At 35.6% G+C, this 24,761-nt stretch overlaps 2 protein-coding genes across 3 annotated transcripts in view; one reads left to right on the forward strand and one right to left on the reverse strand.

The window, feature by feature from the left end:
- LOC117992663 (probable serine/threonine-protein kinase nek3) overlaps positions 1-24,761 on the reverse strand; it is a 64,768-nt gene that overhangs the window by 27,479 nt on the left and 12,528 nt on the right. The window lies entirely within an intron of this gene.
- nAChRalpha7 (nicotinic Acetylcholine Receptor alpha7) overlaps positions 2,403-24,761 on the forward strand; it is a 60,347-nt gene continuing 37,988 nt past the window's right edge. The window contains exon 1 of the mRNA XM_069504003.1: positions 2,403-2,525. The gene's annotated coding sequence lies outside the window, so the exon portion shown is untranslated. The remainder of the gene's footprint in view (positions 2,526-24,761) is intronic.

Genomic DNA, 24,761 nt, shown 5'->3' on the forward strand with positions numbered 1-24,761 from the left:
TTCTTTACTGTTTCTGTCTTGAAAGATGATCGCTTAAAAAAACTTCGTGTGACTTTTGAACAGGTGTTCTGTGGAACCCACAATAGGTATGTGGTGTTAACGAGTATGTCTAATCTCACAGCAATTAAGGTGCAATTAAAATAAAAAACGTAATAAGTGAAACACGCGTTTTAACGCAATTTAACTATATAACCATACTAAATACATTTCTGTTGAAAACAGGTTTTTTTGATAATTAATGTTATCACGGTTTAGTTTTTACACGTTTTCTATAACTCTATAGGTAACCACTATTTAGCATCTACTACATCACAGTAAGGTTTATTCTTACTGACTGTGACTATGATATACTCTACAGCAAATAGCAACAGTACCGCGAAGTCTGATGGGCGCAGTGCTGCCGACTACTGCAAAAAAATCCCCCTAAATTCCCTAAAAACCCCTGAGTGTAGACTTAAATAAAATTGTTTTTATGATGTGCCGTATCCAACGTTCATCTACATAGAGGATTTGACAATGATATTCTTATTAATATGTACTTTTAAAAGTCTAACTAAGATTCAAACTAGTCGGACATACTCAGACTAACACATGTGTTCAGACCGTTAGACCTTTAAAAATATTTATTATGGATGGCCATTAAGAAGTGATGCCACTCCAGCCAAAATTTTACATATCGGTTGGATTATCAGGTTAATTTCAAATTTTTTGATCCATGCATTTCCAATTTATAATTATTTTATAGCGCAAATTCTGTAGCTATAATGTAATCAAACTTAGTACCTATGTAGCCTCTGTCGCACTCACAGAAAAATGTTTTCTTTATCTTAATATCATGCCGTTATTGCTATATTTCGATTTCATGCAGGTTTTGTTTGAAGCCCTTAAAAACCCAAAAAAAATCATACCTCTTAAAATGTCCCTTTCAACGCTTTTACAGGCTTTTGCCTACAGATACCCGTTAAATTTAAAGGGAACCCACCGGGCTCCAAGTTTTATCACTAAACGGGCCTAAAAGCTCTCAAGAGGACACCTTGACCTTAAAAGATACAAAGAAAATACATACCTACGTCGTTTTAAGAGTGATACCTTCAGTAAAACCTGATTTGCTTAAACCATAATATTTGAGTGTACCTATTTTAAGAACTGAGTAAATACGGATTTATGAACTGAAATCAGACCATTAGTCTGGTACTTCTGATGTGCTTTATTAGGCTCTATCGTGATTGGTATCTCGTACGCCGCATAACTGCTGAGATATTTTTAGGATTCCGTACCTAAAAAGAAAAAAGGAACCCTTATAGGATCACTTCGTTGTCTGTCTGTCCGTCTTCATGTCTATCAAGAAAACCTAAGTAAAACCTATATTTACCGTTGATCTAGAATCATAAAATTCGACAGGTAGCCTGCCTACCTACCTACCTGTCTTACAACACAAGTTAAAAAAATCCAAAACCATGAATTTGTGAACAAATAATTAGTTTTTTCAAATTTCTAAGTAAGATAACTAACTATACCAAGTAGCCATATCATATGAAATGGCTTTACTTGTACATTCTAAAACAGATTTTTATTTACTTTTATGCATAATCGTTTTTGATTTATCGTGCAAAATGTCGAAATAATACTCGAGTATGCAACCCTCGGTGCGCGAGTCTGACTCGCACTTGGCCAGTTTTTTTACTTGAGAGATACTGCAGACACATGACTAGATATTCTTATCTACTCGTGTGCTGCAGATACCCCAGATAAAACAAAAAATGATTTGTCTACTTCTTTTCCCGTGTCTTCGATGTGAGAATGGTCTTACTCGTTATGGCAAACTCAATACAACCACAAACAAACTCACCGTAAGATTCTTTTGATATTTTTACCAGACTGCACGAGCGGTAATAAGGAAATGCCCTAATGTGTTGTGGACGTTTGTAAATGCCGCCCGGCGCGCGTGTAAACGCGTATAACAACGATTTTTCATCCTTAATCACACAATAATATAAAATTATTCAGTTTGTTTGTCGGTTTAGTCGCAAATAATAACAAAATTATTGCAAGAAAGCTCTGTATGAGAATAACCAGGTTTGACTGTTCGTATTTAATAAATTTAAGTACCTAATTTTTTATCAAACAAATCATTTATTTCTGCTGTGGTTGGTTAGGTAACAATAAATTGCTTTTATGGAATGGCATTTATTAGTTTTAGGCAGTGGTATGACCGCCGACGATGAACGAGAAACGAGTAGACCTAGAAACTTAAACGAGTTGGCGATCAGCAGGAAGTGAGTGTGTAGTTTCGATAGTTTTGTCGCTGGGCTATAAGCGAGTGTGCAAGTGCGACGAGCGATTACTCGTGCCTTTCGCCTACGGTCGCGCAGTCCCGTGCAAATCTGCGCGCACGTTACACGTGTTCAAGCGAGCGAGCATCGTGAGCGAGTGAGTTTAGTTTTGAAAGCTCGTCGCGCAGCGACAATACTAGTAAAGCGAGTCGTCGCCGGCAGTGCGAACAGCCAGAGAGCAACTTTTGATAAGTATTATTCATGATCTCTTTCGTGTACATTTATTATGCGTTTCTTGAGATATAAAATCGCCGATAGTTAGTCGTTTTCTCGCCGGCGCGGCGGTCGGACCACTGCCTTAAGAAAATGGTTTACAATTTCTTTCATTTCTACAACTCAATAAATATTTAAGTCTTTGTAAAATGTGTTTATTTACGACAAATCTATCATCGTAAATAAACACATGCTCAATAAATACATGCCAACTATCATTAAATATGCAGGTATGCGCAATAGCGATACAAATAACTTTGTTGATTAGCATATCCTTATAATTTAGAATAAGGACCCATTAATGTACTCGCAGTAAGTAAAACGCATTTTACGATTTTCATATCGGTGTGGCATACATAATATTACCATGCTATTATAAAATACCTTATACAGAATACCGGTATTCCTAGTTCAGTACACGTATAACATTGATCGAGCAACCTTCCCTTTTTGTCCGCCTCTAGATATAAATAGCCACTATTGCCTGTACTGCCAGTTGCTTTTTTTATATCTATGGTCTGTTGTTCACTGGTTTATTATACAGCTTCTTGTCTATTAAACTGCCATTATAAATAATGCTTAGGTATCTACAATTCCAGATATAAGTCCCTTCGTTTAATAAAGATTGATCATTTATTTTGAGATCTCATATTTTTCAATTACATTCACAACTAAATTAAATTAATACTTACCTACAATATACATTCTATATAGATTCGTCCCATTATAAAACTCTGATTAATCTTTTTCTATATATAAAAATGAATCGCTGAATGTGTTGCTGATCGCAAATGTCGAGCACAGCTGTACCGATTTCGCTTATTCTTTTTTTATAATTTTCCTTGAAGTACGAGGATGGGTCTTACGGAGAGAAAAATTTAAAGTAGTTATTAAAAAAAAAAAAAAGAATCGACTGTTAGGTGGTACGAAGTTCGCCGGGTCAGCTAGTATTTTATAAATTTTTAATTCAGTTTATTAGTAACTCTTGACATATTATGTTCATTTAGAAACTAGTAGGTAGCTGTATGTTTTATTTACTTTCAATTTAAATAATAGCCTTTGTCCTATATACCTTTATTAGACTTATTATTGGTTGCTTCGTGTCTGGATAATTTGTATCACCGTACAACAGCTATACTTTTGATAAATATTTTATCCGTTTTTTAATTAAGTACAGTTCTTGCAATTCATGATAGGTATTTCCTATTGTATTTCCAGGTAACTAAGTATACTTTCTAAACAATTCTAAAGTACACATAAGTGCATACCTATCTACCTAACTTTGCTATTATCATTTTTATAATATGTTGTGGTCTGTTATTGTTGTTTATATGATACTGCTTCTTATCTTTTAAACCATCTTATAAATCGACACCTCCCACGTAAGTTGTTGTAAGCCACAAAATTGGCATTTTGCGTTTTTTACATAACAATGCCTATTTTTATCTATTTTACACATTCAAATTTAAAAAATGCTAAAAATGCTATTTTTTAAGGTACTTATGAGACGTATAATGTTGTATTTTTCAAACGACGACGACGTAAAACATCACATCGACCTTTACAACGTTTTACGTAGGACGAGGTCACGCATTTGCGCCTTGTATGTAACACATACAACAGATCACGCCGGATTTCAAACACCAGGTTTGTGAGTCAAGTCTCCGATATATCTCGGTTGTCTACGCATTTTTTTATTCTATTATCATATTTTACTTTATTAATAGTGATGCCAAGCTAAACTATTGTATAGATGACTTACAACAATTTACGTCGTTGAGGATACCCAAAAACTGTGTTGTATATTGACATACAACCGTTTACGTTGCAGAATTATAATAATTTTTGTGTTAAGTAATACATACAACATTTTATATCGGTATTTGTTACTCAAAATTTTATTGTATGATCACATGCTATATTTTACGTTGCTATGACATTTTTTTTTTCTTACATACAACATTGTACGCCAGTAAAACTAAGCTAAAGTTTAGTTTGATGACGATGTAAACCTATGATAGATAGTGAAATAAGTACTCGCTAATAATACCACTAGGATATCATGTAAGTAACAAAAAATCAACACAATATTGTATTATTTCAGAGCCTACCTTGCCAATAATAAGTTGGTAGAGACTGTCCAGGTGGTTGAGACTTTCTTTACGACCTATCGTCCGAAAATAATAAATAATTTCTATGACCATACTCTCAAGCTCATGGAAAAAAGACAACAAATGAGACTACAATCTAGAGCAGATGCATTTGCCTACCGGTAGATCTCTGATACACAAACACGCAACTTCGGAACTTTAACGCCGGATTAAAGATACCATACCAAGTTCTTTGGGCACATTACGAGGAAGAGTGGTACCATCGAATACCTCGTGGTATAAGGTCAGGTGGAGGGCACACGGCCACGTGAGCGTTCCCCAACTAGGTGGACAGACTTAATCCACTCCGCAACAAACATGCCTGTCTCCACGTGTGCACATAATGCCATCAACAGAAGTCACTGGAGGGAGATCGCACGAGCATCAGTGAAAAATTCATAGCCACGAACACTTTGTCAAGAGTGAACGACTCAGAAGAAGAAAGATATCATAGAGTGGAGCAGGAGCTTAAAAATATTGGCAAAATATAAGAGCATGGCACAGGAGCGTAGTGATTCTTATTATTTTATTTTCTAAATTTTAAAAGATGGTTTGTTTGTAGTGTAACGGTCCTGTTCTTTAAAAAAGGCGATAACTCCTTAATAAATAATAGTTTATTCACTGGAATTTGCATACAGAAGCAGTTTTTGTATTAATTGAGTCACCTTACACATTCTACTAGGTACCTTCTGGTGTGCGAATTAATAGTGAATCTTATATTGAAGTTAATTTGGTTTATTGCATACTGTAATTACCAAGTTAAACATTACTCAAGAAGAACCATTTCGCTTTAGAGACATGTCTACAAGCTGTTGTTATCGTAAGTCAGTCTTACAGGTTCGACGACTTTCAGCATCCTGAACAAGCTTGATTCTCAAACAGCTTAAGCACCATAGATCACATTCAGAAGCTGCAACATTTTATACATATAACTGAAGACTATAATCGGCCACTTTGCTAAGCGTTTGTGAACTTTGAGAAAGCTTTCGATTCAGTGGAAATTTGGGCTGTATTAAGGTCGCTATTGAGATTCCGGATTGACTACCGGTACATACAAATGCTGAAGTAGGTACCTGTATAAAAACACCACCATGTCAGTCCACATACAGGGCCAGACGAGTAACACTTAACGGGAGACACAACTCTCCGAAGCTCTTTACTGCTACTTTAGAACACGTCTTTAAGCTTCTGGATTGGAATTAACTTGGCATTAACATTAATAGCTACTCACCTTCGATTTTTCGATGACATAGTTGTTATCGCAGAGACTGGGAAACCGGATGTACTGCACAGTGACCTTATTAAAGTTTCATAACAAGTGGGCCTGAAAATGAACATGACTAAGACGAAAAGCATGTCTAATACCTATGTTTCGGCCCACCCATTAGTCGTTGAGAGCTCTTTGCTAAAAATTATAGAAGAGTGTGTAAAACTGGGACACACAACCAAGTTAGGTAAGTCCAATTTCGAGAAACAGATCAGCCACCGAGTCCAATTCAGCTAGGCAGCGTACGGAAACTAAAGTCTTCGAACAGCGCATGTTGCCAGTGATGACATAATATTATGGATTTGAGATTTGACACATAAGAAAGTTCAGAGTCACTAAGTGGGTGATGGAGACAGCTATACTTGAAGTTTCTCTACGTGATCAAATCTGGAATGAGGATATTTGTCCAAAAGCCAGAGTACCCGACATGAACGGTTTGGGAAGCTGAAGTGGCAATGGCCGGGGCACATAATTCAAAGGACTCATAGACGTTGGGGTCCTAAAGTACTTAAACCTCACACCAGAAAGCGCAGCGTTGGCAGACCCACACTATGTAGACAAATGATATCGAATGAGTCTCAGGGAGCCGCTGGATTCAGGAGACGCAAGAGCGTGGCGAGTAAAAGTCTCTACAAGAGACCTATGTCCAGCAGAAGACTTCTATTGGTTGAAAATGATGAATAGTATCACACATACAATACTATTTTTATAATTTAAGCAACGTACACTGTTGTAATTAACACATACAATGACATTAAGCCCTTGTTTTCCCCTGTAAGTTGTTGTAAGTATCACATACAACATTTTCCAAAGATGAAACACCACGTAAAATGTTGTATGAACAAAATCTCAGAAATTTGAAGTATTTTTATAAAGTATTTTTCAGAATAGTTAAAAGTACTGTAAAATATAACCATTTACCGAATTTCACAAAAAAATATTGAAAAATGAAGCTTTAATTTAAATTTGTATCTTTAAAACGCTCTACTGAAAAGTTGCGGTTTTGGGGATACAACAACTTACGTGGGAGGTGTCGAAATAATGTAAAGGTATAGCTATACTGCTTCAATAATAAGTTTACATTCCGAACCAACATTTCATTTTATTATCTCGTTCGTATATTATATATACCTACCTAGGTATTATAGGTTTAACGTCACATATTGATTATGTTTATTAATAAATTACTACTTTAGTAAATGTTATTTTTAGGAATCTCTTCCATTCTTTTCCTCGATGAAATCCATATCGGTAATGCGAAAGTGTGTCTCTCCGTCTGTCTGCTAGCTTTTCCCCATCCGTTTAATAGATTTTGACGAAAATGGGTATAAGTAGAGATAGCTTGCATCTCAGGGATGCACATGAACACACTTTTCCTATAATATAATATTTTAATATTGGATGGATTATAAAACAGAGAAAGTAGATAAACTTATGACAATTAACTTTATATACCTCAGTAAGAAGAAGTCCGTTGCTTATAAAAATGCGTAATAAGGCACTGAAATGTAAAAGTCCAGCACAAAGTTACCGTTAGAGGGCGACACTTCGAAGAATATTGCGTTGCGTCGTTCTTCATTACCTATCACGTAGGGCTGTCAATTTTCCCTTCCATTAATCTTAAGAATAATAAAAGTGGTAATTTAGAAGAGAGAACTCCAATTTTTGGGTAGACTATACCATATGGGTATATGAAGATTGATGACGAGTTAATTACTTCAATTATTATTAATTAAAAATAATTAGATACTTATATATTTATAATTATGTACCCTCCTATTGTATGCTGTCGATATAACTGTAATAAACAATCTCAGTTATATTTTTATGTCTTGTGGGCTGTGGCGATCACTTAATTACGTCTTTTTTTAGTTGGCTAACTGCATAAAGTCGTTTTTAGATATAGGACGGCAGCATTATAGACCTGAATATCTTATTCCGTATACATAACTACCTTGTGGACTACATAGGTAATCCACAAGGTAGTTATGTGTACCTACTATACACTGCATATAAAATACATGTATAAAAAAATGTATTTTTTACAGTTGACCGCTTCTGTACATATCACAGATAGCTTATTGACTTATCTGTCCTACATAATATGAAACAAGTCGCTTCTAGCCGTCTGTCCCTATGTACGCTTATATCTTTTAAACTAAGAAACGGATTTAAATGTGGGTTTCATTAATAGATAGAGTGATTCAAGAGAAGGTGTATACGTACCTATAGTTTAATATTTAATTGTGTTAATTTGTTAAAATATGACGATATTTGTTCAAAATGTCGGAAGAAATCAAGTCGACTGAGAGCTTTCATCGAAAATGCTGTTTTACTCTTTTGAAATGTAACAAAATAACCACGTACTGATACTACATTAGTCCCGTTGCACCCGTGCGAAGCCGGGGTGAGTCGGTAGTTTAGATATATCGAAGATTACAAAATGGAGCATGTGACTTTGATCAAATAAATTTTACTTACCCTATAAACTGACAACCCTTCGTAGCAAGTATCTGCAGATCCTCAACAAAAAATATGTTTGCTCCCACACTACATGTTCTGTCCGACAACGTACGGTTACATTCTTGCTAAATCCTTGTAGATACATAATATATAAGTAATAAGTATATACCTAATATATCTTTAAAACATGCTTTGTACCGTTGCAGCAATAAATTTATTACATTTCTTTGTGCAAATGTTTATACAGTCCGCAGTTTTTAACACCACTATGAAGGCCTGCGCAGACGAGGTACAATGGTCCGCAGAGGACAAAAGTCTTTTACTACGGTATTTCACCGTACTAGTACTAACACCGCGTGCGTGGTGATGCAGTTCTTAGTCATCCATATATTTTGTCCTCCGCGGACAATAGTCTCTCGTCTACACTCTGCGCATATGCGGTTCCCAGAGTGTATAATATAATGAGACCCAGAATATATTTCGAGTATGTGCAAATAATGATATTTCCACTTTCGACAGATTAAAAACATGTTTGTTTTTTTTTTCAAAATGTTCAATATGTTTTTTAATCTTTAAAAAAGCCAAGAGCTGCTGTATGAACTCAAAACTACCAGGCTTATTCGCATAAAATGATTGTCGTGTAAATCTCGTACAAAATAACAAGAATTTATTAAAACAAACAAATATATTATACACATTAATTTTGTGTTTGCTTTTAATAAATGAGCTATTGTTAATACATATTTTTCTCAGGTTAGCCGATCGTAACACTTTAATGTAACATCAATCTTGTAGCCTACTAATGTAGGTACCTATTAGTAATAAGAATTTGTGCATTCTGTGTCAGTGTTATTCGCGTTTTCATGCCAATATAAGACTAGTATATTTCGATTAATTTGACAAAAAATGGAGATGAACTTTACTTGAAATCCATATTAATATCCATTCTATAAATGCAAAAGTATCTATCTGTCTGTTACCTTTACACGGCCCATCCGTTTATCCCGGAAAATCGATGAACTTCCAAGATATTTTCAAAAACTAAATTAGTACAGACACAGCTTGCATCATAGACACATAAACTACTTTTTATCCCGGAAATCAAAGAGTTTCCACGAGACTTTTAAAAACCTAAATCCACACGGACGAAGTCGCGGGCATCATCTATTAAGAAATATGAAACTTTAATATTCTCCTAAATTCAAATTAACTTGCATTGATATCGAAAAACAATTATCTCGATAATATGAACTACCCCTTAGTGATAAACTACAAGGGCGGGGCATACGCTACTGCAGTGCACCACTAGGTACATATTTCTAATTTACATCAGTCGAGGAGTGACTTGTTCCACCAGACGTGTATAGCTAGGCTTAAATTAACATTGTATCTACGTGCTTTCCAATCGATAAACTATTCAAGTAAAGTAACTATCCATATTAATATTATAAATGCGAAAGCGAGTCTGTCTGTTACGTTTTCGCGGTGGATTTCTAAAAACCTAAATCCGTGCGGGCAAAGTTGCGGGAATCATCTTTACGAACACGTAATATAAATAAGGAAAAGGTGACTTACTGACTCTTACGTGGTTTGGTATCAGTACATACCTCAAACCACGGGATGGATCGGGCTGAAATTTAGATACATATACAGGTAATAGGTATATACATACGTAGGCAACCGCTAGGAAAGGATATTTTAAAATTCAACCCCTAAGGTGGATTAAAAATAAAGAAATAGGTAGGTTTTTCAGGATTTTAGAAAAGGGAAGGGAAAGTTAAAGAGACTTTCACAGTAAGGTAGAGGGGTAGGCTTACAAGAAGTAGGTAGGCTACACGGGACGTGAATGAAGTCGCGAACTAAAAAAGCTAGTCTAGTATAAAATATTTTATTCACTTCTACTCCATAAAACCAAGATAAGTTCTATGGAAGAGCAACGCGTAATTGTAGGTAGGTACCTACCTATAGCAAATGTATCAGTTTTGTCCTAATAAGTTACTACGTACGTGCAAGAAATGGGATATAAGTAGTGTCCTAAATGTAGTATTGTCTTCTACCGACAACTCCTCTACGGAAAAGCTCAAACAACGTACAGTAAAGATTATCCCAAACAGCCTAACGTCTATGCTCGAACTTCACGCATAGCAGATTATGTTAATTAATTAAATCTCCAAACTAAGCCAATTATTATTATTATCATTCACCGAAACGATAGTCATAAATTATCATAATTATAATAGTACGAAAGCCATTTTTCGGGTTCCGTACCTCAAAAGGAAAAACGGAACCCTTATAGGATCACTTTGTTGTCTGTATGTCTGTCTGTCTGTCGGTCTGTCAAGAAACCTACAGGGTACTTCCCGTTGACCTAGAATCATGAAATTTGGCAGGCAGGTAGGTAGGTCCTATAGCAGACATTGGGGTAAAATCTGAAAACTGTGAATTTATGGTTACATCACACAAAAAAAAATTACGTTGGGGTCATGAACTAATAATTAGTATTTTTAATTTTCGAAGTAAGATAACTATATCAAGTGGGGTATCATATGAAAGGGTTTCACCTGTGCATTCTAAAACAGATTATTATTTATTTTTATGCATCATTGTTTTTGAATTATCATGCAAAATGTTGAAAAAATACGACTGTACTACGGAACCCTCGTTGCGCGAGCCTGACTCGTACTTGGCCGGTTTTTTTTAATCATAAAGATTGATATTAACATAACTGTAGATATTCATACCGGTTATTATTCAGTTTGAGTAGGTTCACATATCTACTAATTACAATTTATAATTAGAGTTACATTAGAGTGGAATTTTGTTTGAACTAATATGTAGAATATATTGTATGTGTAAATAGTTAAATAGCCTCTTATAAGCGGGGCAGCCAACTAGTCAATAAGTCGAGAAAGGGACGAGCGTGCGAATAGGGTCGAACGCTCTATTGTCACAACGTCGAGCTCTTTGCCACTTCGCGACATGTATTTCTTGTACATTTCTGCATAAATATGTTCACATGAATGCCACGAGCACAAGATCAAGGCCCTTCTCACCGCTTCCGCCTCTTACACGAGGAATCTATGCGTCGAAACGCGTCCGACTGGCTCGCAGAACCATAGCCGCATTATCGCGATTTCGCAGGCTTTCCAACTAACTATTTAATTACCTGCACAGACGCACCGATGCCTATTAACTTCAAAAGACACAGGCATGCAACTTTAATCGGTTGGGAACATAAAGCACAGTTTCTTGTAGCCTGTTGGTGTTAAAATAAATGTTGGAACACAAAACGACATGAATCCAAGAATTCCGAAACATGGTCGCTGACTATAGGCCTCATAAGAAAGCTCAGAGTCATTTTAGCGGGCGATGGAGAGAGCTTTGCTTGAAATTTCTGTACGTAATCAAATCAGAAATGAGGAGATCCGTAGGCGAACCAGAGTAGCCTACATAAACTGAAGTGGCAATGGGCAGGCCAGATAGTTCTAGATAGTGCAGTGTTGGAAAACCCCGAGTAGATAGGTAGAGAATCAGACGATACTAAACGTGTCGCAGGAAGCTGCTAGATTCAGGCGACACAAGACCTTGACGTATGGAAGTCCCTACAAGATATCTATGTCGATGTCGAATGATAACGATGACGATGATGACACAAAACGAGATATCGATACCATCGTCGTGATGGATGCTTACGATTGTAACGAACGGGTGAAAGTACCATCGGATAGATACACGCATAAATTTAATAACAGTATAAGATGTATTGGATTGCGGAGACAAGGTCTGCGATGCAGGGCCAATCGGCGCGGGTACGAGGTACCGTTAGCGGGCAAAGCTCGCCGCATGCCGCCAACTCTGGCGACACGATCAGGCCACTAAGTCGAGATAATCTATAAATTATGTCGGTTAATATTAAAATTTCGATAGTATAGACACAAAAGATAACGGCAGTTTCTTTATTGGTGACAGGTTTGCGCTCGGCTAGGTACAGTTTCATCTAAAAGTAACTGATGAAGTTAAGATGGTAAGGTTATATGTCACTTTAAGAGACCATTACTTCCAAACAGTTTCTTAATAACACCGAATTGAATCGTTATGTTATTTGGCAGTGGAGTTGTAACTAATCGTAGCTAAAGCCTCTCACCAGAAAATAGCTTTTTATATACAAACCAGATTATTCATATCTACATATAATATTACATATTACTTACTATTTACATAATACCTGCGCTAGGTATGTTTTGCCATACATAAAATGACAATCTTTTTTCTGCTGATTCGAAGCGCCCCACCGAACGTCCCAGGAATTAAAAATGACACTTTGTGTTAAATAGTCACCGTGTTGACAGATTTCTCATCGCTAACATTTCGGTGTACTACGTAGTAGTACTTCCAACTTCTTTGTTCACAATACGCTCACATGACGCTCACTGCTGCTATCAGCGCCAAAATGGCGATAATCAAGTTGCTTCAAAAGCACGTCGTCAATCACAGATCCAGCGGGCATACCTACTTACCTACTATGTAATTAAATTAGTATTCTACAATAATATTCTAGTTCATTATAAAGTTCTGTTTTTAAGATTCGTACCTATTGATTCAGATTGAGATGTGATACATTATATAGCTACTCATAATGACAAAAATAATTTTATAGGTTCACGTAAAATCAGTCTAAGAGTTAACCTTAACTTTCAGTACAAAGGTGTCTACCTTGAAGTATAAGAAGATATTAAATCGTAAACTGCATCGTATTATTTAGCGCAAAGAATAAATAAAGTAAAACACTCGCAAAATTGTGTTGCCCTAGAATACAACCTCGCGAATCGCTTCTTGGCAAACCACCACAAGTAATGCCAAAGTGTTGCACGTACGCACACAGAATATGCCAATACTAGGTAACTGAAAAGGCATTCCGTTAGAGAGAATATCAGTAGGTAGGTATGTGACCTCAAACGTTGTATGGGTATGTCTCGTCTAAAATGACTTGCACCTTGGTTCAACTTATGAGAACGACCTTGCGTATATTTTAACCCATTATTACAATAAAAGAGAAAACTGTTCCTGTCTAGCAAGGACTTTAGAGGACTTGCTACTTTTCTACTCGATGAAAAATAACTAAAATTTCTTCAGCTTTCAATTCAGTTAACTTAAAGGACGAGTCACCGAGAATTCCGTACTCGGGTATTTTTTTCGACATTTTGCACGATAAATCAAAAACTATCATGCATAAAAATAAATTAAAATCTGTTTTAGAATGTAGGTACAGGTAAAGCAATTTCATATGATATCCCACTTGGTATAGTTACTTACTTTGAAAATTGAAAATACCTACCTAGGTAGGTCTTGTAGCACAAGTACAGGAATAAATCCGAAAACCGTGAATTTGTGGTATTTCACCTACCTGATAAATTTCATAATTCTAGGTCAACGGGAAGTACCCTTTAGGTTTTCTTGACAAACACAGCAGATGGACAGACAGACAGACAGTCAATGAAGTGATCCTAGAAGGGTTCCTTTTTCCTTTTGAGGTACGGAACCCTAAAAACAAAGCAATTACATGAAACAACCTTGTTTTCGCTAACAATCAATTATATTAAGCTGTCACTTATAAACAAGATGGTATGGATGCTAATGTTGATGTTGTAGTGTCCAATATGCATCACGTTTTCTCTTTCGAAAATCAGAATGTGGGTCAATATCACAACGGAGCATTATTACTTACTTTGATTATCTCGAATGAAAATGTAAGTGGTAACCGCAAAAATATAAGGATAAATAATATGATTAAAATTAATACCACCGTTAATTTAATATTTTGAACAAGTTAATAAAATCCTAATTTATTGTGTTTTTTAAGTGTTTTATATAATATGTACTTACTAACTATTCATGTAATTGTTCGTTTCCATTAAGCTAAATAAATTAAAAATAAATTAAATTTATTTTTCAAAACTCTACATTCCAGAAATCAAGAAGCAAAAATGAATTTAAATGAATACTCTTTTCGGACTTTTACCAAAAGAGTATTCATTTAAATTTATTTTAATTATAGCTTTTATGACATATTAATTTATTCGATGTTATTTTCAACAGAACTACCTGTTAAGAAATTGGCTATCGGCTACGGTTTAGTAGGTATTATGTGTAATTTAATTTAGTCAAAATATCTTAACTCAGAAATACATACAATTATTTCTACATACTTAGTATAAAGTACTCACACTGATGATATCCTTAAAAATGGGTTTTCTATGACGACATACACACATAACATAAATTTAACATTAAAATGTTTTTTAAATACCTACTTTATAAGTAACTAGCTGACCCGCCCCGGCTTCGCTCGGGTGGAATTTAGAAAATCGAGGTGAGGGATGAATTTCCAAAAATCCTGGAACACGTATTTCTTCATTAGTGACCGAATACCCAAATACTAATTTTCATCCAAATAACTTGAAAAATGACGGACTTTCATACAAACTTTCATCCCCTATTTAACCCACTTAGGGGTGGAATTTCGAAAAGTCCTTTGTTAGTGGATACCTACTCTTTGAAAAGAACACACCCTTAAAATTTCATGTCTCTAGGACCAGTGGTTTAGGCTGTGCGTTGATATATATGTCAGTCAGTCAGTCAGGACTTTGAATTTTATATATTTAGATGGGCGCTATTTACAATTTTTTTATGATTTGTTTGTACCTACTCGAACAGTAGGTAATTTTGAACTTTTGATAAAATTTAGTCATGGTCCATAATACCAAGTGAAACCATTTTTCTTTAGGTTCTTTAGGATATCTTGTAGTCCATTTAGTAGGTGAAGACAGCAGAAAGTTGAAAAAAATCGATACTAATTATTAAAAAAAACTTAATAAAAAAATTTTATCTGGGAAAAGAATCTGCTGAAAAACACTGTGGTGATTTAAAACCACTAAATGCGTCTTAATTATTTTACTTTCCCATCCACCTGTATAAAAGCTCGAATATCTGACACAAAGGAGAACTAGTGACTTTTAAATAGCGATTCGAATGAACCTTTATGATTGTTGTTTTGTTCGTACCTACTTTGCTTCCTTATAATAAAAACACCTTCATGTCCTTCTAATTTCCATGGCCAAAACAAAAAGAGAAAAAGAGGTTAGAACCAAACCAGCATAAGTACCTGAGAATTTTCTATGATGGTGTGTGTCATTCTCAGAGGAGACCCATGCTAAGTGCAGGTGAGCCGGTGATGTGTTTATGATGAGAACATTAAAATTTGTTGGATTATACATATTTAATCCAAATTTGAATGTTTCTGAAAACTACCCCATTTTAGATTTACAAGTTTTATTTCTTTTATCTCCAAATTGCGGTTTCAAATTGGTTTCAGTTCGTTATATAACTGAAGTGGAAATCCCTGACGCTATAAAGATTTAATTCGAATGCAATTTGGCACTGATCGCGGTTGAAGCACTAGACTTATGCAATAGAGCCACTAGTAAACAAACTAGTGTAAACTGACCACGACTTTGCTACCTACTTATAAAATTCCTGTCACATTATATAATACATTCATACATACAAAATAATATATTATGATATATGTATATTACAAACTAAAACCATCTAAATATATTATTCCTGTATACATGTATGTTCCATGTGTATCACTACCCATGTTAAAAATCCGAAAGTGTGTTTGTCCTTTAATCACGTCGCAACGGAGCAACGGGTTGACGTGATTTTTGCAAGGGTAGGTACCTATAGTTAAAGAGCTGGAGAATGACATAGGTACTCAAATTAACATAACTAGAGCAAATTATATGCAGAGCTTTATTTTTTTACTATCTTTGAACACCTTTACTGTATTTTCGAAAACTCGGCGGCACGTGGCCTTGCTACCTAGTTTACCTTGTTCAGACCCTTTACATTTCTAATTACTTTTATTTTTATTAGCTATCACTCCCAACGGCAAGCAAATTATTTAGCTAAATTACCACCCTATCATTTATTATTAAATCAAAATCTATTTATTTGCAAGTTCAAATAGGTAGGCATGAGGTGTTGGTATAGTTTTTATAAATAACACTATTTCATGCCGTTACATAGGCGGACGGATAGGCGTACAAAAAGCCCTAAAACTAGGTAAGGACTTATATTATCAAGATGTTTTGAATATCTAAATATATAAAAGCAAAAGGTGACTGACTGATCAACGCACAGCTCAAACTACTGAACGGATCGGGCTCAAATTTGGCATGCAGATTCCGCTAGGAAAGGATTTTTGAAAATTCTATTCCTAAGGGGGTGAAATAGGGGTTTCAAATTTGTGTAGTCCACGCGGACGTAGTCGCGAGCATAAGCTAGTAATCTTATAAAAAGCTATCGGAACATTGAAAGTATGCCTTTGTTAACCGCGACTTCTAACAAAGTAAGTTTCGGTGAGCATTTCTTCCGGCTGTATCAAGTAGTATATAGTTACAAAGTGGGTGTAACACAGTAGTGATTAGAAATGCCAAGAGCTACATTTCACTCGATTGTAGATGTAGACGTATATAGGGTTGCCAGGTCGCCAAACCTAATAGCCGGACAGACCAGCCAGTTTGGCCGGACATTTGGATAGAAAGGCCGGACACTCTACATTATTGAGGATTTTGTGTCTTAGTATTAATAGGTACGACAGAAAAATTGTATGTAAAATCAAGCTTTTTTATTATTGTCATAAATCTTGTTGTCAGGCGCCACTGCCGCCTGCGGGAGCGACATACAATCGACTCGCCTGCGCTCGGCCACGCTCGTTTGCGAAATGTAAAAAGCCTATCAAAAGCCGGACAAGCCGGACACCGTTTATTTTGGCCGGACACGCAATCAAAAAGCCTACCTATGTCCGGCTTTATCCGGACGCCTGGCAACCCTAGACGTATACCTACCTACTAAGTAGGTAGTAGGTACACCGTCGTCGTCGCCAGTAAAAACTTCAACTGTACGAGTAGTACCTACTACCTACGGAGTACCTACCTACTAGGTAAGTAAGTTTCGGTTGTTAATAATTATTAGTTAATCCAATTTTGTGATGCTACTATTTAGAGCAAGAGACCTATGTCCAGCAGTGGACGTCTATTGGTTGATGATGATGATGATGATGATGACTTTTTATAGTTCCGTACCTCAAAAGGAAAAACGGAACCCTTATAGGATCACTTTGTTGCCTGTCTGTCCGTCTGTCCGTCTGTCAAGAAACCTACAGGGTACTTCCCGTTGACCTAGAATCATGAAATTTGGCAGGTAGGTAGGTCTTATAGCAGGCATTCGGGAAAAATCTTAAAACCGTGAATTTGTGGTCACAATACAAAAATACACACACAAAAAATAAAAACACAAAAAATTAAATTGTGGTCATGAACTAAATTAGTATTTTCAATTTCCTAAATCAGATAACATATCAAGTAGGGTATCATATGAAAGGTCTTCAACTCTGCATTCTAATACAGGTTTTTATTTAATTTTATGCATCATAATGAATTATCGTGCAAAATGTCCATAAAACACGACTGTAGTACGGAACCCTCGTTGCGCGAGCCTGTCTCGCACTTGGCCGGTTTTAGATTAAATGTTTCTATGTTCACATCAAGAAGACACTAGGTGAATAAAGTTATAAATAAATAGGTAACTAAACACCATTTAGAAGGTAAGCATAGTGATATATCTTTCTACTCGTGTGGTGAAATTAACGAGAACAATAGTAGGTATGTTTGCAAGCACAAAATAAACGCTACCTAATCAACAACAAAATTATTTAGAGTAAATAAAAAAGCTTCAAAGATCGCGAGAAAGTTAATGGGCTCATGATTAATATTCGTTTATTGGTAATGATCATTCACCTTAATAGCAATAAGTAATCGTTTGATATTTGTATGAGTAACCTTAATAAGTGAAACGTATGCCTCAACTCGTTCGCCAATTGATCCATTGAACTACTTATAATCTACTTTATTAAGAATCGGCGTTGTATGTCAAACATGCCTATAATAAAGTTCTTTCTATTTATAGTCCAGTAGATTATAATCGGAATACGAGTCTATACTTTCTTTTCAACTCGAACAGATTTCTTACGAATCATAATCTTTTGCTGCAAGGCTTTCAAATGGTTCAATGAATCCAATAAGTTTTTTGAGAAACAGTATCTGATTGACCTAGAACCTTTAGCTCAAATAAACTAATAAGATATCCATACTATACTAATACTAATATTATAAATGCGAAAGTGTGTCTGTCTGTCTGCTAGCCTTTCACGGCCCAACCGTTCAGCCGATTTTGACGAAATTTGGTACAGAGATAGCTTGCGTCCCAGGGAAGGACAAAGGCTACTTTATATCCCGGAAAATCAAGGAGTTCCCGGATCAAGGAGGGTATTTTTAAAACATAAATCCACGCGGACGAACTCGCGGGCATCATCTAGTTAATAATAAGAGTAATGTGTAGGTACTGGATAAGAGATGCAATTTCAAAAACATTAAACAGGACTTTTAATACCAAATGAGCCTTTGCATTGCTAGTAGTCCTAGAAGCACAGATAATAAAATATTTTCTGGGACTAAAATTTAACTCCATGTAGGTAGGTAGGTACATGTAAATATACTTACCAATTACGGAGAACGATTAAAATCCCCCAAAACATGGATATAATATTTTGTTCGAAGTAAATGTGATACAGAAATTAGCTCTTTAACCTTAACAAAAATGTAAAGATAAAACAACAACAATCACAAAAAAGAAACGAAAGATACCCACGTTCATTAATCATCTTTCGGAGTCATGTACGAGTATCAACAACAACACGATGTTGCATTGCAGGTCACATTCATACATGGTTCGCCTATTGTCCCATAGATCTTCATAATAGTTCATTATGTATGTGACTGTGAGCCATTTATCTGCTTGTTTGTCATTATAATCGATTGACATAGTGTATCATACACTAATAGCTTTTCTCATATACAGTATTTATGGAACATTTTTCTCATTCCAAATAACCATCCGAGATGACATTTTCTAAAAATTATCTTATTCGTAGGTATGTAATAACATAGGTACTAATAATTGAAAAATTAAGTGCGTATTTGGAATAACACTATGCTGTTCTTTCTTAACAAAAAATGTAGAGACAAAATAATACGCCATGAGAATATAAACGAAAATGTATCAACGGTCATTAATGATTTTAGAGTGATGTAGCAATACTGATATGGATGTTGCAGATCACATTGGTTACATAGTTCACGTATGCTATGTCATACGTGTCGTAGCGTAGATCTTTATAATAGTTCATTCTGCCTGTATATGCATTATGGTATCATCCTCGCTTCTTTGTCATCATACCTCACAGTTTACACAATGGCTTTCTTTCTCTACTGTTAAATGACTACATCAGACGATTAATTATTATTGTTTTGTTGCATATTGTAAAAAATAACAAATGACTTAAAAATTATTGAATCATAGAAAGATTTATGTAAGCGGTTTAAGATAAACGGTGATAGCCTAGTGGTTAAAAGTTAAGACGTCGGCCTCTTGGTTGGGGGTCTGAAGTTCGATCCTGGGCACACAACACCAACTTTTCGGAGTTGTGTGCGTTTTAACTTTTAAGTATCACTTGCATTCGGTGAAGGAAAATATTGTGAGGAAAACTGCATGGAAACCCTTCTCATTTTGAGAGGACACCTGTACTCACAAAAATGAGCCGTCAATGGGTTGATGATGACGATGATGAAGATTTATGTTTGAGATTAATAATTATTATTTAGACATCTTACCTACTAGTTGCTAAATACTTTCAACGCTATGTAAACAGTCACAAAGTATGTCAAGCATGCAAGTCTGCGAAACGAAATCAAATACATGTAACAGTAACATTCCAATGACCTGCAACTCTATTTCGCATATTGAAATATCTCGTTTCACCTTGAATGTTGTTCACTTACATTAGGATTACCAACTGGATTGAATTCTCCGGATGGTCTAGATTTCCTAGCGCACTTCTCAGATGTCCTGCAAACTAGCGCTTGGCAGCAATCAGACCTGCTAGCAAGTGATGATGCAGCCTAAGGTGGACCACGCATGCCTAGAAGATGTCTATTCACTCTTGACTTGAAGGTAGGTCTACCGCCGACTAGTTATAAAGTGGAGTGGAAAACTGATGCTGGAATGACGTTCCCTAGCGGTTCGAATTAGAAACGAGGAGTCACATCGATTTGATCTGCGTTCGGTTTCAAGGAATTACACACCTTCTTCTGTGCACCTTAAGTTAATAAATAATTATTTATATACAGTGTTTTTAAGATTTCTAAAAAAAACCGCCATTGCAGCTCGTTTCCCCACACATGTTCTCGTACTGCTTTACAAAATGTGTAAATGGTTACCCTAACATCCTAATACGCTAATATAGGTTAACACCAAATGTACATGTCATCAGATAATAATGACTCATTGTTGCAAAGATGACGCTAACCTGTCTTCACGTACATACTTTAGAGGATGTTGATTCATCTATAGTACATTGAAATACTATGGCAAATCATATTTTAATCTCATGATGCTCCAGAAATATTTCCCACTAAGGGATAAGTCCCGCTTCTAACCAAATCTATCTCCTGAACAAAACGCTTCAATCAACAATGCTTGCAAACAATAAAGAATCATACCCATAGGTACCTATTAGGTATTTAAATTTTCATGTTTTCACTAGTAAGTACTAACACTTCAACTTTACTTTTCTTTTGGGGCTCTACCACGGTTCGGAAACAAAGTTCTACTGAGAAGAGCCGGCAAGAAACTCAATAGTTCATTTTCATATCATAAAAAGTTACAATACAATGTGGGAAACTGAAAGCTCAGCCAGTTGGGTCTACAAAACTTTTCATTATGGAATTCATACCTTTGCCCTCAGATAGGTAGGTATTCTAAGGTGTCGACAGGCGAGTAAGTCGTAAGAATCGCCTAGCTATACCTACCACAGTCCCTATCCGAGGGTCAAGAAGGTCAGGTGTCAATCATTTTACATGAAAACCAATTCTCAGTGGGGGTCAGAATAAATCCTAGTCTCGCCATTGCCGAATGGTGTAGGCACGGTTAACGGTTCATGTTAAAAAGTTAACAAGTTCTATTTTCCAATCAATTGTGAAATCGGCCGTATATTATCATTAACTAGCAATTTCAATACAAATTAGGTATACATTTTTCAATTTAGATGATCAACGGTAGCTCATTCAAAGCAAAATCACGCAGATTATAATAGTCGATTATAATAGGAATGTCTTTAAGTGGGAATAGGTAGTTTTAATTATTTATTTTTCGATTAGTAGTTTATTTTAATATTGTAGTTATAGTTGAGAACTTTTATTCGTCATCTCAGTCGATTCGTTAACAATAGGATGGCAAAAATCCTTCAGAGACCCCCACTTTTGTCGATGTAACATCCGCCAATAATGATACAGATTGAGTATGTTCATATAAAATATAGGCTGTAGCCAATGACTTATAGTATACATATAAGTATAATATACATATAAGCCCTTGTCGCCCGAACCATAATAGCAAATCGCCAAATGATCACCAATAGCAAATGAGGTGTCAATACACCTCATTTATCAAAATCGGCACAGTAGTTTAGTAAACATACATATTTACTTAAATAACTTACATACATAGACTGTTATAATCATAACCCTTCCTTTCGGATTTGGCGGAGGCGAGTAAAAAATGATTAGGTAGATAGGTACTACTTACATACTATATTATGTATGATGTTGATAGTCCTGTGCACCATTGAGATTGGATCAGCCTCAATGGTGCACACGAGTATATGCCATAAATATCTAAGTTTTTGATCATACTGAATACATTTACCAGTTCAAAGCTCTATCAGGATAGCTCGCGTACATAGTCTATACGTGTCAAAGAGTTTACACAAAAGGTTGTATAGGCTGGTGCATTTTAAGGGTGAGAGGCAAGGGTGGAGGGGTGCAGTTGGCCGTTACCACCCTTACTGCTTGCCATTGTTACGTTAGTTTACTTGAAAATACAGAAACTCTCCGTGTGTGTCACCGTTACGAATAAAATATTCTTTTCTTTCTACATAGTCTGTTGTTTCTGTTACTGGTAAAAATCTCATTTGTCTAAAACACAATAGAAAGTGAAAACGCTTTGTAACTTTTTATATTATCAGTGCTGCGTACGTTCTAAGTACGTTTCTGTCGAATTTACAAGGGATTGCAAATTCTTCATCATGAGGTATGACCTTATGTAAATCTAAAACCTATTCCCATATTGATTTTTCTACCATAAAGCACCATTATACAATAGCAGCTTCAATCCTAATACCTACCCGCTATCTTATGGGCTAATCATAAGGTTTATGATAAAGTCGCAGGCGTTATCTAGTAAGTAATATTAACTACTATTTATGATTAATTCCTGTATCAGTCCATTAACTGTCTTTAGTTTATTCTAATACTTAGGTAAGTAATTGGAGTTCTCCATGTTTTTGTGACTATTTACTATACGTATAATAATACGTTCAACTGACATAAAATTATCCAAATTTTTCTTATTACAAAAATAAGATACGAATTTGGAACCGCACCGAATATAAGAACCTACCAATGATTTCTTTGATTGCCAATTATTCTACAATAGAGAATGTTGTAAAAAATTATTGGCGTTTAATTTTTATAGCTCAATCGACTAAAATTTAGAATACAGCTATCATATTCCTTACAGTTTATTTTTTTCTTTGTGACTCTTAACATAAGTTTTTCCTAGCTATAGGGAGTTTAGATAGGTACCATAAATTCAGAACAAACTTTTTGTTGAGTACCTATTTATCTACGCAGGATGAGAACTAACATAAGTAAAGCATTGGGTAGGTAATCTTATATCTCTTCTTCGAATCAGAAGGGCAACGACCGTTCAAACCACTTGGGCGTTAGTTATTAATAGTTTCGTTGCTTTTATTTCTACGTCACTATTAATCAGTTACCCTCACAGAAACATTTCACATATTTTATGGGTCTAATTTCCACCTGATTCTTACAATTGTAAACACGAGAAACATTAGCACGCTTCCGTTATGAAGAAAGGGCCCATGTCTAACCACTGCACAGCACCGGTTCTACTTTATAAATGGATGCTATCAATTGCAGGCAGTGATTATTTCTGAGGTGAAAATGAACTTTCTCACACTGATGACTGCCGGCACTTTTACAACAAATAGGGCTACTTTTTTATGGTTGCTATTTGTCATTAATTGCAGGCGAGCGGCGATAGCCTAGTGAGTAAAACATCTGCGTCCTATGCGGGAGTTCAGGGGTTCTATCCTGGGCTTCCTCCTAACCTATGTATATCTTTTTGGATTTCATGTGCGTTTTAAGCAATAAATTTCACTTACTTTAACGGTGAAGGAAAACATCGTGAGGAAATCTGCATGCCTGCGAGTTCTCTATAACGTTCTCAAATGGGTATGAAATCTTCCAATCCGCAATTGGCCAGCGCGAACGTGGCCAAATTCTTCTCATTCTGAGAGGAGATCTGTGCTCAGTAGTGAGCCGCCGATGGGTTGATCATGATGATTGTGATCATCAACATTTTATTAGTCAATATTGAAAGCTTTTGAGTACCTAAATATTTCTTATATTAAGAAATTTATCACTTATTTTATGTTTCCTCCCGGCACAGAATATAATATGTTACTTGAAATCCACTCTTTTTATGGGTACGTATTTATGTTTTGTCCAGCGTGGCAGACTGTGGTCTAAACCCATCTCATTCTCATAGGAGACCCGTTCCCAGTAGTGAGCCGGTGTTGGGTTGATCATGATTTGTATTTTTGTGGTATATTATATTATTTATATGAATAGAAGTAAATGCATATAATAGAATTTTAATAAGTATACTAACCTAGGTAGTATGCCGTAATATTCACTGTGTACACATCCTTTGTTGCATGCTATCTATGCATGCTATAAAATCAGCAAAGGGTAACGCACTCGAGTCTTGTTTAAATAGCTAAGCCTTATCTAGACTTTACGCTAGATAAATAACGTTCTTTGTTAAAGTGACAACGCTAATAATATCGGAATCACCTTACATATTTACCGATCCTGTTAGGTATCTACTTCTTAGTCTTCCCAATTTTATGATTTTATATGTTAGGTATACACTATATCAGTAAAGTGACTAAGGTCCAAGGACACCCAGGACTCTCTGAACTACAAAACACAACTTTAATTTTTAAATGAAAAATACCAAGTATAATTTATATTGCATTCATATAGATTCAATGATTCTTTCCGATTT

Source organism: Maniola hyperantus, chromosome 2 (genome assembly GCF_902806685.2).
Source record: "Maniola hyperantus chromosome 2, iAphHyp1.2, whole genome shotgun sequence".
In the NCBI taxonomy this organism is placed as follows: domain Eukaryota; kingdom Metazoa; phylum Arthropoda; class Insecta; order Lepidoptera; family Nymphalidae; genus Maniola; species Maniola hyperantus.